The 17,096-nt window shown below is 38.1% G+C and overlaps 1 protein-coding gene across 1 annotated transcript in view; it reads right to left on the bottom strand.

Annotated features, from left to right (window-relative positions):
- Positions 1-13,232, bottom strand: part of ofcc1 (orofacial cleft 1 candidate 1) — a 166,822-nt gene extending 153,590 nt beyond the window's left edge. The window contains exons 1-3 of the mRNA XM_028005695.1: positions 13,046-13,232; positions 7,950-7,990; positions 6,552-6,753 (exon numbers count right to left, since the gene is read on the bottom strand). The gene's annotated coding sequence lies outside the window, so the exon portion shown is untranslated. The remainder of the gene's footprint in view (positions 1-6,551; positions 6,754-7,949; positions 7,991-13,045) is intronic.
- Between the last annotated feature and the right edge of the window lie 3,864 nt (positions 13,233-17,096).

The following is a 17,096-nucleotide window of genomic DNA, read 5'->3' as shown; positions in this document are numbered from 1 at the left end:
TCAACTAGGATGTGGGTTTTCTTTCAGTCTACAAGTCAGCAACGCAGAGATTACATTTAAATTGCTTTTTACTGATGTAAAGTTTGATGTTGGACCTCATTATGCTCCACAACTCTCACTCTGAAATTGCTGAAGATATGATCTGCTTAATGACAAATTCAATAGACTTGGTATTGAATTCAGAGCAAAGACGCTGGGGATCTCTTTTTGGTTTTTAATTTGGAGCATATTTTCACAGGGGAAATCATGACTCTATCTCGTTCCCACCGGAGACTTTGCAGCTCACTTTTGAGTTTACTAACACTATAATACAACAAGACCTGCAGAGTTGAGAGTCTTATTTATGAGAATATTCAGATACAAGATGAACAAACCATTGTCTTGACCATCCATCCATCCATCCATCCATCTTCTAACACCCTTGTCCCTTATCTCCAGCTAACATTCCGGGCGAAAGGCGGGGTCCTTATTTCTCCACTTGAAAAATATTACATATTTTCAAATAAAAACTCTGGAAAGAAGTTATTTTAAACATCTGCTGCTTTTTTTTTTAAACAAAAGACAGTTGATTAAGCTCAGAGAGCTGCAGCTACACACACAACCACCCAGAATCAAGATAGTTAGTAAATAATAATAATAAAAAAAGCATCCTCACACAAATTAGAGAAACAAAACATCAGTGTAAAATGCTACATCAGGTACTATTAATAAAATCTAGATACACTTGGATTAAAAACTGAACATTACTAAGAGAAGAAGAAAACATGACAACAGTGAAGAAATTCTGGAATAGGACTTTGGCCACAATCCTCTGGAGTGGCTAACTGTTCCACAAACAACTTTTCCATTAGCAAGATTAGAACAGCAAGATTTTTATTCCTTAATATGAGTAGAAGAAGAAGTTCAACTTTGTACCTACACGCCAAAGCATCATTCCGCTGTATACGTAGCTTAACAAGCTGCATGCATAGAAGGTAAGATTGTCAAGTTTTCTTTAGATGATTCCTCTCTTCTTCCCATCTTTCTTTCGCACCATTGGAGGTGGGTAATTAGTGTTTTTTTTTTTAGGTCGGGGATTTGGGGGGGAGGTGAGAGGTCCTATAATCTTTTGCTGAGAAGGCACCTTGTCCTCTCCCCTGTTTATAACATCATCAAAGTTGTGCCTCTGGGTGCCCCCAGCTTCGTTAATAATTTAGGTATGCGCTGGCCTGCCTAGCTCAGGCAGGAAGCCCTTACTTACTGACTTTGTAAATCACGTGATGATTTACAAGAAAACCCTTGTATTTGTCATGCTCATTAAAATAAAATTGTCTCCATCTTCTTTTCTCTCTGTGCTGTGAAGGTTTTGTTTTGCTTGTTTTTTATTATTATTATTTGTGTTTTGTAGGGTAAACAGGTTGCTGAGCAGCTAAGTGAAAAGGCAACAGGAAGAAAAGAAACAAAGGATGTCAGGTCCATGAAAAAGAATGCCCGGATATCTTCTTACCTGCAACTCTTAAATGTTTCAAATGGTCAAATTTCAGTTAATAATTTCAGTAAATAAAAAAAAATGCAGTTTTCAACTAATCATATATATTAAAGAGGTGTGGGGATGATCCAAACTTGCCTGGTCTTGTATGAAAAAAGAAATTTCAACCCATGCCAAATCATGAAACAAATGCTATCAAGCGATAAATATAGATGAAAACCTTCATCTAAATGGGAACCTGTATGACAACGAGAAGTATGTTCACATAATCTCAGACGGAAACATTTCATTCTCTAATCTGAAGACATTGAAGAGACATTGAAAACAAAGTCCCTGATGTGCATCAGTCTCAAAAATGTCATTTCCAAGGTTTTGGAACTTCACCAAACCACAGTGAAAACTTCTAATCCACAAACGTGGAAAGCGTTCAACTGTGGTGAAACGTCCCAGGAACGGCCAGTTTATCAAAAATAATGAGAGTGCATTAGTGACTGATGAAAAAACAGGATTTAATTATGATTTGCATGTTTTACCACAAACTCAACATGCTGCATATGATCATTAGCCTTCCAAGAAGGCTGAATTGAAAGATTACAGAAGAGTGACCCAAAATGTCTCCATAAGGGCAATTGTTAGGTTAAGGTAACTACATATATATACAGTATATATACTGTGTGTATATATATGTTATTTTTTTTTTCTATTTACTAATGAATAGTAAATAGTTCAATTTTGTCCCATGATTTGAAGGATGTTAGTGAGATTTTTTTTAAAACGAAGGATTCTGGAGATATTAACGTTTTGCATAGCAAAAGAAATAGGGCTATAATAAAATACCGTGGCCTTCTAAATCAACATTTTGCATTAATTAGCATTTTGAACAAAGCCGTAGTAAAATTGCGTCGTCACGTCATGTTTTATACATTTATTCATTTACAATTCAACAATGTCTTGTTGTAAATTAATTCCTCATCTAAGGGCAATAATGTGTCCCAGAGCTTCCTGTAGGACTGAATAAATGGAGTGGGTCAACGTGCCTTAAGCAGCTCCTAACCCACGTTAAAAAACATTTCATTAGCCTGCTGTGGCGTAAGAAGCTTTAGCCCAAATGAGAATAATTTTCTGCTGAATCCAGTAATTGTATGAGACTAAAAGGTCAAATCTAATGAATGGCAAAATGAAAATCAATACAAGAAAGAAGAAAAAAAAATGCAGAGACTGTCTGTTTTCATATTTGCTGTTTAAAAGACCCCGGCTGGATGAAGCCTGTGAGTGACGGCCAGGGCTGAACGATGGCACTTTAGGGTTTTCTTTAAATACCAGGTTGGACGTGGTGAGGTGGGTAAGTGCTTCACGCTCAGATGACAGTCAAAGTGGGCTGACTGACCTTCATACAAGCACCTTACAACTTAGCTTGGCTTAGGGAATTGAATGTGATGTGGCATGACAGAGCTGAAACGAGGGGACGGTACACAGCGAGGGGGCTAAAAGTGGAATATTTTCTCCCCTCGGGAGTTGAGGCTTTTTAAACGTTGCTGACTGTAACCAGCCTGTTGACGGTAGCATGCGTGTGCTCATGGGTGTTGTAGTCAAGTCAGAAAGTGTAAATGGGGAAGGTTGGAGACTTGGAAGAGAAAGTATTGGAGAGGAAAAAAATTGGAGAGGAAGTGATGGCTGATGGTCAGGATAGCAGGGTAAAAAAAAAAAAAAAAAGACAAAAAAAGCTGAGAATATTATTTGACCTTTTGCTTAACAAGATGGTATTCAGTGGGTCCAAGCAGTCACCTCTGGCCTTAATGCACAAGATGGTTACCAAACATTGCAGTTTATTTATTTGGGTTTGAATTATGTGTTGCAACTTCCCAAAGACACGACAGTTAGCTAGGTCTGTTTGTTTTACTAGCTCAGTAGTTGTTTTAGAGTCATTCAGACCACATTAACACCATCAGATCTCTTCTTTAAACACACATTATGTTGTTTAAACCACCCCGAGTGTGTTTGCTAAGGAAGCAGTCATCTTTCCGGCCAATTATTGGAAGCATATCTCAGGAAATTTTAAGGCTAAATATTAATTCTCGTGAGTTTCTAAATGCACATGACAGGCCTCTGTCACAAAGTTTCACTTTTTTCTCTCTTTTTTCCCCTCGCTTTCTCTCTCTCTCTCTGTTCTTGTGTTAGGATTCAGGTGCTGTCCCCCCTAATGGGTTTTACAGTTTTTTTTTTAAAAAGAGATTATACTTTAAGATGACTACCTGAGCAGGAGGGGCTTGGAAAAAAAATTCAGCAATGCCTTTGATGTCCCTGAGTGTAAACAAAACCTGGGGCTACCTTGCTAGGAGGGGCATCTGTTTTGTTATTCAGAGCCACGGCCCTTAATTGTGGTGGTCAGGACAAAAGAAAGAAAAAAGGTAATTTCTTTCCCTTTCTTTTTTGAAAATACGACATGGGAGGGGTTCATTGAATGGTCAAGAAAGGTCAGTTTTAAGAGCCGCAAATTCCACACTAACATCAAGGATCCGCAGAACTGCCTTTATTCTGTTGTATTTGCCTTACATAATGTTTTGAAAATGTGACAAAACTGCTGCGTAATTGTGAAGGAAAAGGAAAAAAAAACTCTTTCAAAAAAAAAAACCCTGAAATATTTAGTTTGTACAAGTATTCAATCCACTTTACTTTCACACCACTGAGTAAAACTCAGTGTAGCCACTTGCCTTCACATTTTAAAATACAGATGTATTTCAACAAATACATGAACAAATTATATTATATTGAAAGCACATGACAAATGCAGTGAAATATTTGGTAGTGGAGGTTCAACTTTCACTAGGCCAGCAACCTTAAACATATAGCAAGAGACATGTCAACTGTTTAGATCAAATCATATTCAGGTGTCAGAATTGCACAGTGGAAATTTCAGTCTTGAAAATACAAGAATTTAGTTTTTAATAGATAACTTTAATAGGTCGGCTCGAGGCATTTTGCCCTGGTTCAAGTTGGAGATGAAGAAAAGTAAAATAAAACTAAAAGTAAGAAAAATCCCCCAGTCCTTAGGTTTGAAGAGTAATTCAGTTATGATGTCGAAAATGTAAATATAACTATAAAAACTGTCACTTTAAAAATAATTCACAGGCAAAGTTATCAGTAAGGACGAGAGAGAGCAGGATAAGCTGTTCCTCCTTCAGCTGCCACAGCAATCTAGCCATTCATCAACACCACTCACAGCCAGAGCTGCAGTAAAAGCAGGTTTAAGAGGACAGAACACATATCAGCAAACTTTTCAGATTTTTATTTCTAAAACTAAAACCATGTTTCCCTTCCAATCTATTATTATTGTCTTCTTTCTGTTGATCTGGAGTATAAACCCACTCCCAATAAAATGCAACGTGACGCACGCTCATGTGATATTGGTCATTTTTGCAAGACCCACCGTTGTCATTAACCCTGGTGTAGGAATTGGCTTGTATATAGAAGCACCAGTTGCAGAGGAGAGGAAATAATTCCAAAGAAACCTTTCATGGACATTAAGTGTTTTAAATCATCCATAACAAGCTTATCGTTGGGACTCATTATTTCTCTCTAAAGCTACATTCAATGCTCTGCTTCCCAGCAATATTTAAACCTACAGCTCCAGTGAGCCTAAGTGCAGTGCTGGGGTTCTCTGTTAGCGTTATGGACATGCAAATAGGCCTTAATGTGTCCACAAGGCCCTCTAAAGGCAAATACCTCCACCCTCACTTGCAGAGATGAGTTTCCTTCTTGGGCTCTCTGCACTAAGGTTTATTCTCCTTCAGCTAAAGCCTGTACACGTAGTTTTAGACAACATAAGGAGCCTACAATCTTTTCAATCCACACAGAAGAAGTGATTTAAACACATCACAACATAAACAAAATGGAAAGCTGATGCAGCGCTACAAATGGTAGCAGACCGAGAATGTGTAGGAAAGACCGAACATCGGGACAGTTATGGCTCCCATTACATTTGATTCTGAGCTGTTATCCTGTCCTGTCAAAAGATAAAAGTCAAATCAATATTGTCATTCACAGCTTCAGATTAAACCTCTCTTGCTTTTACTGTTTCCGTGTTCTTTTTTTGAGGGGCCATTCAATCTGCCGCAACAGTGACAAACGCATCTGAATCGATTGCGGGTGAGATCAGCGAATTAACAAGTGGAATGTTCTTTTTTCTTTCCTCTCCTATCCTTTGTTTCTTTTTTTCCCTCTCAGAACGGGGCGAGGAGTGAAGCAATGGAGCAAAACACATAAAAAGACGGCAGTCATCAACAAACACAATAAAACCCTGATCTAGAAACTGCTTTCCGAGACGAAGTATTGGAGTATTGCTGTGCAAATGTTTTTGCAATTTAGAGCCAGTTGCCACAAACCACTAAATGCCCTTAAATAGTAGTGTGCAGTTAAGATTTTCAAGAGGAAAGTGGTTTCAGTGCTTTATCTGGGGCCAGACATTGGAATCACTAGGAAGGATTATACAGGGTAAAAAGGAAAACACAAGTATTAAAAATATCCTCTTTAGTTCATTCCAGACATTTGCATGTATTGAGTATGTGATTTTAATAGAATCTTACTGGTGCTTACAAAGGCTGACTGCAAACCAAAACTCAGCTGTGCTGTTTTTTTTTATTATTATTATTAAATTTTTTTTATGTAGAGGTTCACATGTGTTTACCTGAAAGAAAAGTGTGTTGGTGTTACCAGGTTTTTCCCTTACAACGTCCAATGAGGATGACAACGAAGGAGAATCACTCTGGGCAGACTATTTAAAGGGCTCACAGCATGTTTCCTGAGTCGGACTCGGCAAAATTCAGGACTGTAAAAGGTTTCGACTGACAAGCTAAGTTGATGAAAGACGGTGACGTAGGGCGACTTGTTGTGCCGTAAAGTAGCGCCGTGGCAGATTAAAGCTCGGCCTCTCGGGGAGAATATGTCACACGGGCTCAGAAAGGGTGGATGTGTTTTTAATGTTTTTTTTTTGGGTGGAACAGATGGGGGTTTGGACTCAGTGGTTGACATTCTGACTGGATCGTTGCACATTCACCTGCCGCTGTGAGGCTTTGCTCCCACCTACCTTTGTCACGAAGTGAGGGAAGAGAGAATGACCCATCCACAAATCCTCCTTCTCAGTGCTAACGCCACGTCTCCGAAAGCCGTCTGCGTCTAGGCGTCTTAGAGAAGAATGGAGGCATTTAGCTGCTGGATGGGAGCCAATGACTGCAGCTTCAGAAGATGATTTTTGTTTGTTTCATGAAGCAGTCTTCTGACTTTTTGATCTGAGAGGGGTCAGAGGGTCGATAACAATGGATTGTTACTGGGGGTCATTTGAGAAAAAAGAAAAAAAAAAAGAAAAAGAAAAATGTAGACAGAGCTGATACCAAAGTTATGAAGTGAAAGCAACAAGAGGCAGACAATTTATTTAGTCTGTGGATTAACAGGGAAAAATGAAAATCCTTATTGTTTTGTTGTGAAAAGAAATAATTAATTACAACCTTCATATTAAATAATCTGTCAGAACAATATTTCTTTACATGTTTTGACTATGCTTATTTTGGGGTCTTCATGTTTGTCAACATTGACATTCTCCTGTTTTAATCTTTTCAAAAATCCAGTGAATGTTTCATAAATATAATACTGTTTTAAATAACCTCTGTTCATTGAAGAATGATATAGTTAAGACTAGATTAATGTTTTTGTTTTGTTTTTTTAGATCATCAGCAAATGTGGATCAAACAGTCTGAAAGCCTTAAAAACTGTGAAATAGCCCTTAAATGTAATTATGTAGTAGAAAGCACCAAAAGAGATATTAACTGAAGCTTTGTTAGTGGCTTTATTCAGTAAAGGCAGGACTTCTCAAATAATGGGGCGCAGTTGGGTGTCAGGGGACATGACAGGAAGGAGGACTTTGTTATTGTCTTTATTCATGCTTGATAAATACACACACCTCCAGTCACTAGGTGGCAGCAGTGCTAAAATTAGCCAATAGGTTGCCTGTTTAACACAGTAGAAGAAATAGCCTGGTGGACCAAGCTGATGGAGGAGGACAGATGGAGAGGTTTGCGACAGTGAAAGGAAAAATGAAGGCAAGTAAAGAAAAATACAAATGCGTATTTGATATAATATATCAAATACTAATATTTGAGAATAATGTAAAATTACGTGAAAAAAGTTGCTTCAGTGAGAAAAAGCTTGGATAGAGTTATCAAGATCTGACGTGACTAACTCGTCAAGTCAAACTGGTTCTCTGAAACACTCAAGTCACTTGCACAATTGTTTCAAATAACAACATGCATACTCTAAAGAGCCATTAGTTAGATTAGAGGTTCTAATGCTATGTCCTTACTATGCAATGATTATGACAGCAAATGTGTAAGCACATTTGCTTAAAGTCCTACAGGCAACACATCATTTTATGTGTTGCCATTTTATGTGGTAAACTTTTATATTTTGAGCTCACTTTATTGTGACTCACCGTTAGTCTCTTTAAGCTCATCCAGCTCTTAATTTCTCCACCTACAATGAGAGGAGCAGAGGTCAGACATCAAAGCCTTCAATGAAGATTGCATGAGACAGAGGCTCAGTCTAAAGAACCTGCCCAAGCTTGCTCTCCTGAATTAGGACACTTAGCGAGGGATAAATGAAAAGCTCTGGATTTCACATCCTGGGCACACTGACGCGCACACACACACGTGCAGTTAATTGCCTGCGTATATAAGTCGCTGCATGTTTTTTTTCCAAAGGTCCTATGACTGCATGCACCCAGCAATCTGAGTCTTCTTTCTAATGTCTGCAAAAATGAATGTTTTGCCACAAAAATGAGTAAGGTTTGCTTTGTTTCTCTTCTGAAACAATGAACGTTTGGACAGACGGTGCTCTCACGGGGAAGCTGCCCTGTACAACCACTGATTCCCTGCTAGCTTTTGGACAGATCAGCTGCAGCAGTTAAAGCTCAGTTATCTTTGCATTGGCAGGCAGAGCTGTTGATAAAAAAAATAAAAAAAGTAGTATAGTAGCATTTTGTGTTTACTCTTATGTGGGCTAGACAAGCTTGTATAATGTGGTATCACGCATAAAACCCTCAGCTTGTTTTTCTAAGCCGAGAGGCTCTCCTCTAGGTGAAGACTGAAGAAACAGATGAGGCTGCACATGCATAGCATACGAACTGTCCTGCTTCCCCTTATCCCTCCATCAAAGGTTTCAGTTAGTTTGTCTGACTTTCAGAAATATTTCATGAAATCTGGAATACAGGTGGAGCTGTGAAAAGAGATTTGTTTTTTTTCTTTGGACAGAAAGTTATGGCCTCGTCGGTAAGGGAGGACTGTTTTGAACAGTTTGATTCTTGAAACATTCTTTATGCATGGATTTGCTAACAGCGGGTCAGTGAGAACCTTTGATTTTAGCTGATTTAGCAATTTTGAGCAACTCGAGTTGAAAATGCCCGTACTGACAACACTATTTAAGCCCTTTACACTCTCACAGACCTTTGTTGCTAATAGTTTCTCAGCAGCAATCGTCATCTTCGAACTAACTGAAATTCCTTTAGTGGAGTTCATTAGCTTTATGTGTCATCCTGTTCTTTTCCAAAACTTTTAGTTGTTTGGAAATTGTCAGTACCCTCCACCAATGTATTTTCGCTTGAGATTTACAACGATGCCTTGCGGAGATAAAAGGAGCAAATCTAACAGATTAGCTTGGAGCCGCGGCTCACTGTTTGCAAACTATTTGCAATGTTTACAGAAATTATTTGCCAAAAAAATGTGTCTATATGCAGACTTTATTTTTTTTACAGTATATAAAGTATTTGAAAGAATATGCAGCTTGGGAAGCTGAAATAACTCGGCTTTCCAGTATGCTTGGCATACTGTTGTCTGGCACTCGCAAAGCAGCCAATCCAGGCTGCAAGATAGTCAACCAAATGCATTGAACGTGCATGCATTCCATCTGTTGCAGGATGCTTCAGTAACATGGGGGACTGTTCAGAATAATGTCTATCCCCACATACGCTCACATGCATATGAACCCCAAGGTGTATTGTCTCCACAGCGATGTTGAAGCAGGCAGGTATAAACACTCCTGCTCGGCTTATCAGATTTCTGTAGCTTCCCTAAGGCACTGTAGCACAAAAAGATAGATAGGCATCGAGGCATGACCTTAGACACACACACACGCACAACATACATACATGCAGACTTGAAATGGTAGGCAGATGAGATTCCATGTGACATCACACATCATCTCTGGTTACTAGAAAGTAACAAGGTGCATAAACACAGCAAGTCCAATATTGTTGGGGACTAATAGATGACGAACAAACAAACGCGTGCGTATGAGCAGAAGGGATGTGTATGCTTTAAACATTAAAATGGCCTTCACAAAATGATTGAATAGCTCGAAAACCCACATGGTTTAATTCAATAAAGTGCTTTGAGTCAAATTAGGTCCCACAGACTTTGTTTTTACTGACGGCACCATTCAGCGTATATAACCCCAGTGTAAACATGTAAATTCTGTAATTTAGTGCTGCAAGGAAAAGTTCTTCATGGTCTTGTAGCATCGCTAGGTGCGTAAACACCACCTAGCAGATAGCATCTGAATTCACATCAACTATGCCTCCAGGCCCCGAGACTACGTCACCATTTATTTTGTTCCAATCATTTCGAGGAATCTTCTCTAAACCATCATCACTGAAGGGTAGATAGGAGGGAATGGGGGTTAAATAAAGTAAAAGTTAAGCAAGCTGAGAGATTTAGAGATAATTCAAATCTATCTTCAAATTCCTCTGTCGTATTTGGTCCAAGTGTCTAGAGTTACAGTACATAGAAACACCAATATAACAGTGTGGTCTGCGGGGATAAAAAAGTCAGAAAATGTTAGTGACAGCATAGACTTTGAAGTCAGCAAGTAAACTTGCACCTCCCCCGACCTTCCATCTTCCTTCAGGAACTGTAACAATTCTTTTTTTATATACTTCTCCTCAACATATGGAGCATTTCTTTACAATTCTGTTTGCAATCAAAACCTGCTTCCAAATGTGTCATTATTGTTTTCATCAAACTACATAATGTTTTAATGGTTTTAGTGAGACAAAGTCTATCTATTACTATTGACATTTAACTTGCAGTTAAATATCAATAAAAAAACACAATCAGAAACCACACTAATGAAGAATCAAATATTTTTTTGATTGGAAAACCAAATTAAAATTATTCATTTTCAGATTATTCAGGAAATGAATAATCAGATTTTGCACAAAGTCAATAAAAACGAAATGTGGATAAGTCAACCACATAAAAGTATCAAGTGTTAAATGTAAGTGTTCCAGGCTTTATCTGTTTAACATTTTACAAGATTATTAAACTTCTTGGACAGGCAGTAGTGTAATTTATGGTCTGATCCTTTTCACAGAACAACAGTAATGACAATGTACTCTTTATCTGAAAAGGTTTGTCAAATGTGTAGTTTGTAAAAGTAGCAAACCTAATGTACTAGGCAGTTTTGTGGGTTTTATATCTATCTTTTTATTATTATTATTATTATTATTATTTGCATGTAGTTTGAAGCCATGTCTTTGGCTTACTTTTAATTTTAATCTGCTTGTGTCTGAATTATATCTTTAAATTCCAGTTCAGTGAAGAATTATTTGCATCCCTGTAAAACATACAAGCCTTAAATAAATTAGATTTTTATTGCAGTAACATAACCTCAATATTTGTTTAAATAAGCAGCTTCAGACATCTCTTAAAAGAGTTTGTGTCATGATGTGTGAAGGTTGTAGCAGACCCATATGTTGAGAGGCTAAGGAGTCAAGTGAGTCAGAAGATTAAATGAGAATGATGGAAATGCAAACTTACAAAACCATGGGGAGCCAGGACAGAAAAAAAAAAAACATAATCCACTATGAAATAACCAGCAAGGACGTACAGAGAGTACGGGAGGAACCAGTGAGCAGCAACTGAGAATGAGGTGCTTTAAGTACTGAGAGGCTGAATGCTGAACAAAAGACCTGGACTAATGAACTAATGGGTTGCAGGTGTGGGAGGAGAGCAGAAGGCAGGCTGAGGAGAGAGAAAGAAAGAGTAAGTGTCATAGGAGGTGAGGGAGAGCACACTGGGCCCTAGGGAATTAATCGAACAAAATAATAAGATATAAGAAACATAATAACTACAGTAACTAAGAAAAAGGACTAGACACAAGAAATAAACATAACTAGAATCACTAAGAAGGAACTGAGGTAAAAATAGCAACAATGCATAACTAATGGAAAGAACTAAGGAACCCAACCAACTAAACCCAAAACAAACTCAAACAACTGAAGAGCCTGACAATTTGAGAACTGTATACAGACCCATTCAATAAGCCCAGAAACCTTATCGCTAAGTGAAACACATTATATAGGTTAATACAGAAACATATGTTCGAAACTCTTTATTTCTGTTAAATGTACCAATTTTCCACTTGCTGGTAATCAGAACCTGACACTTAAATTTAGAATTATTCAGACCAATAAAAACAGAAATGTGGTATTAATGAACCATATGCTTACAGGTTGTTATTTTCAAAAAGGTACGTTTAATCTAACTATCAGGCCTCATTTGAAAGCATATTCTACTTCACTGAATATGACCGTACCTTACCTTTTTCAGTTGATCTCTGCAGGGCGGCTTGTAACTCGCAATTATAGACTTCCTGTTTTCCTGTGTAAAAATGCGATGTGACACAAAACGCCATTTCTCTTAGCCACTCTTCAATATGGGAAAGAAAAGACAGACAACATGCCAGTCGGGTGATTCACACTTCATTCAGTCAGTCCTTACAAATCAAATGCAGGAAATGGATACTAGAAAATAGCTACTTACCCAAACGTACCCGCATAATAAAATCAGACCAGTAATGAGAAAAGTTTAACGTCTGAAACTGTGACAAACAATGCTGGATTAGGATCTAGGTTCACCTTGTCACCATATACTATGGCGGCAATAGTAAAAGACAAAGAAAAAAGTCAGCAGAGCTTATTATCAGAGAACTAGAGCAGACAGCGGTCAGCAAGCCTCCAAAGTAACAAATCATTGCTAGGCTCTTTATCTGCACTGCCAATAATTTTGGAAGGTGCTGCACTTGTGGAAAAACCTGTTCAAGCTATTACACACAATTACTGTAAGAGAAGCCATATCACATTAAACTCTCGGGTATGAAAGACTCAATAAAAAAACTCGCAAAGTTATGCAAAATCTATAAAAGTATGATTCTTTTTTTCTGCACTTGTTCTCATAAAAAAACATTCCCAAAGCTTGCGCTTTTTTCTTACATCATGCTCTGCATCTTGTCAATTTTCAGCTTCACACTTGAATAGAGAATTACAACCTAAGGAGCAGATAGATTGCTTGCTGAAAACACTCAGGAAGATTTTCTTTGCCCAGAGGATGGAAGTGATATCTGTGTGGGGCTCCCCCGCCGGCATCAGGTGCAGGACACCCATGAGGCCTCACACATTTATCACACATAAACTAAACAAATGTCCATGTACCTGGACTAGCACTAACATGCCTTTTATGTACTTGATATACTTACACATTCATACACACTGCACTCTAAAGCTCTGACGCTGATGCATGACTGTTCCTAAATCAGTTTCTTTAGAACACTTCTTCAGTGTCCCTGGAGTGCCAAGATCGCACCACACCGAGTCTTCAAAAGCAGGCATTTGTACCTGTTACTCCTTCTCTGCTGAGGACCTGTGATGCCGCCACTTCTAGCAGTTTCCTCAGTGGGTGTGAAAGTAAAAAGAAATAAAAAAAATGTAAGCTACAAAGACAGGGGTGTGGATAGAAAAAAAGGAGGAGAAGAAGTGCAGACAGAGGGAGACAGAGAAAGGGGAAAATAGAAACTTATGCTTGAAGCCAATGATTTTTTGGACTGAGGGACTATTTAGCACTCCAACAAAGTCTGTGCTTATAAATTTGCATAACACGTTGCGGTCAATGGCTAAAGTAAACAATTGAAGGCGGATATTTAATAAAATATTTTAAAAGACACACATTTGTGTCTTTTGAAGTACTCATACACCTTCATTTTTGTCAACATTTTATCACAATACAGCCACAACCTTTAATGCAATTCAGTATGTTTCTTTTTTTGTTTTGTTTTGTTTTTGTTTCCCAGTGGATTCACACAATGTAGGACATGATTATAAGGGGAAAGGAAGATGATATATTTTTTCTAAAATGTCTATAAATGAAAATCTGAAAATGTGGCATGTATTTTTATTCAAACACCTTTATTCTGGTACCAGTAAATAAAATCAAGAGCAATAAGTTATTGTTATGCTATAGTGAGTAAGCAGAGTGCAATGATGTGTAATTTAATATCAGTATAAATCCAGATTTTTTCAACTGCATTTGGAAGAAGATTTCATCAAAATAACCAATTGCATGCTAATTTTTTTAAAATCTCTGGCAGACTGACAGTTTACCTTTTTCCATACAGATTAATCAAAACCACTCATTGACAATGCATGAAATTTCCCCCCACCACATGTCTTTAGATCGATAAGAGGGGGATAAGACTTCCTTTGAGCCTCTATTGTAACTGCAGTTGAATATATATATATTTTTTATTTTTATTTTTTTACTTTAATTCACAGTTTGCACGTCTGATTGCGAGTTCCAGATATAATTGAGCCTCCGGGAATATTTTGGAAAGGTCTTTTTGGGGTCAATGCCGGAGGCAGACATTAGTCCCCTCAGGCAGTCTTTGTGATCACCTCTTATGCTGAAAAAGCCTCGGGGGGTTCATACAGTTATAACGTTATTAACTCATCTAAAATCTCAGCGTAAAACACTTTCTGTCAAAATTTTATATGAAAATGTGTTAGATTTATTTCCCAATACTGAAGAAATATTCCTATTTTGATGCCTTTAAGAGCTGCCAAATATATATATATATAAAATTGTGCTAATGTAGGACACGTTCATAATGAAATGTAAGGAAAAGTTGTTCATTCATCATGACATAAATGTTATCCCAACTTCCCCTGTGTATTACCCACTTGCAGAGGAGTGTGCATCACTCTGTTTCGGTGGTGTGTTTTGTGTTGTCCTCACTCTGGACTCACTAATGGGTCATTTTTCTTCCCCTTTTTATATCTTTCTCTCTCTCTCTGCTCATGTTGTGCTTTCACTAATGGACAGATGGCATCCCATTGTTTACTGAGCCAAGGTACAATGCCTTATCGGCCATAGCGGCGGAAACTGGGCTAGCGTTTCTGCTTGACCCAGCTTAAGTGTGCCACCAAAAACGGAGGAGAGGAAGGAAGGCAAGAAGGAGAAAAAAAAAAAAAAACAAGAAACAGGGAGACAGGCTCGAAGCCTGACCAGTTAACTGAAGTACAATCAGTTGATTTTCAGTTCTTTTAATGTCTTTGACGTTGTTTTTTTTATGTATTTTGACGACTAAATCCCTCCTTTATTTTGTAACAAAAACTCTGAAAGCCTGTTTTACCCCCCAACACACACAGTACATACAATTTAGTGTCCCCATTGTGCAACAATAAAATAAGATTTCAATTCTATTCAAACATAAGCACAATTCAAAGGGCTAGATATGATTTTATTTGACAAAAACTAAAGAAAAAAAAACAAAAAACAGATGTTCACCAAGTTTCCCAATGCCATGTTGAAGGTTGCAAGTATAAACTATTTAATGGCTCTTTTAGTTCTTATGTCATTAAACCAGTGGTGTGTGGAGCTGTATAACCTCTGTTTGAGAATCTGGTCCACTAGAGTTTACATGCCTAAAATGGAGGGCACTTTTACTTCAAGATCTTCTATTGCTACTGGTAGTTAGCTCCACAACAATTAGGAAATCCTATTGATTTTTTGATTTGTGTGTGACATCATTCCTAGAACACTCTTGTGACTTCTGAGTCAAGGCATAGTAGTGGTCCATATGCAACACGAGGTATAGGTGAACTTAATTCATCTTAGTATTAAGGGAATGCGACGCTAACCAATGGTGTCACGGTAATGCGAGGAGTTTATCAGAGTGCCAAACGCACAAATGCAGTGCTAAGTCACCAGTTGTTGTTTTTTTGTTAGAATGAGCAAATCAAGCTAAAAACTTCAAATTCATGGGGGAGAAATGAGGTATATTGATGGACTTGTGTGTTTCAGAGTGACCTTTAAGAATTAGAGTGCTGAAAAAAATAGAAACAAAGTACAAGATGGGTAAGAACATTTATATCTCAGACAAAGGCATTTGATTTTCATCATGGGGCCAAAACCAGAATTACAATATTGTAGAAAAGAAGATAAGTGATGTTAGCTTGAGGGTTTCAGGTGCAAAACTGATAATCCGTGAGGATTTTGTTATTCACCGCCATGTCTGCTGCACGGTATTTTCTATTTGTGTTGGCAGATGACAAATACTCATCCAACTTTTGTTCGCTTGTGCCTGATTTCCTTAAACAGTAATGCAAAACAAGTGGGAAAAAAAAAAGATCATTCATGAGCCATAAACAATAGGCATACACATATTGCTGAAGCGCCACTATGAGTCAAATGTGATTGTGGAGTAATTATTTTGTTTTTTCGGTTGTTCCAAAGTACTGACAATGCATCAGCCCTAGTTTCAGTCAGTCAAAGCTTCAGCTCCTCCCTTCCTTTTAACCCCTGAGGGCCTGAGACCTGGGGAACTTTAATTACCCACAGTCACAGCTCTCCTCTCCATTTGCCACTGAATGGTCAACAGGCTTTTTACTACCTACTGAGGCATCAGTGCCAGAATAATAATAGAAAACAAAGTCACTGTGCGGGGAGACATGTCTAGGGGGTCTAGGCTGAGGGGAGAGAGAGACGTAAACAGAAAGAGAGAGATAGGGGTATCATTAGATAAGCCTGTCGGTTAATTAGCCCTGCTTCAGGAGGAGGGGACCCCCCTCCTGATGCCAAGAATGGCCATCAGGCGTTATCCGTGATCGCCTATTTTTTATGGTCCTTTGCAGACTCCACTCAGGAGGTTGTTAAGCAACGTGGAGGGCATATGGTGCCAGGATGGAAACATGCTGTTGTCAGTCAGTTGAACACCGACAGAGAAGAAAAGATAAAAGTTTTTTGGGGTTTTTTTTTTATGTTGTTGAAGTGGTGGGACTGAATATGTTTTGTCCCAGCTGTTTGTTAGCCACTGACTTTAAAAGAAGTCCAGACCCAAAGTTATAAAGGAGCTTGTACAAACCACCGGCTAACCTGATGACAATGTTTAAATGTTTACTTGACTGTCAAAACCTTCCCCAGAGACTAGAATTGGTACCAGATGAGATTAAACCAATCAAGTTGTCAGAAGGATTCAGTTTTACTGGTACCGGTTTTTAGTCTCATAGTCAGAAACAGTACAAGGAACACCTGTGCGATAATGCAGATTTCTTGAGTTAAGTTAGCTTTTATTGTCACATTAAAATTCTGAACTCTTATTGAGTTCAGAATTGGAGCTAAATTCAATTATTTTGTTGTCTTTGATAAATCGGATCTTTACTTTGTGATCTCATGCTCAAAATTGTTCTCATAGAAGCAGTTTTTCAAGCTTAGTTTTTCAAGGGTAAGCTTAAGTGGATACTTCAGGGACAGTT

The sequence above is a fragment of the Xiphophorus couchianus genome, chromosome 21 (assembly GCF_001444195.1).
Source record: "Xiphophorus couchianus chromosome 21, X_couchianus-1.0, whole genome shotgun sequence".
Classification (NCBI taxonomy): Eukaryota; Metazoa; Chordata; class Actinopteri; order Cyprinodontiformes; family Poeciliidae; genus Xiphophorus; species Xiphophorus couchianus.
The sequence above is the reverse complement of the archived record's forward strand: the minus strand, read 5'-3'. Positions and strand labels throughout refer to the sequence as shown.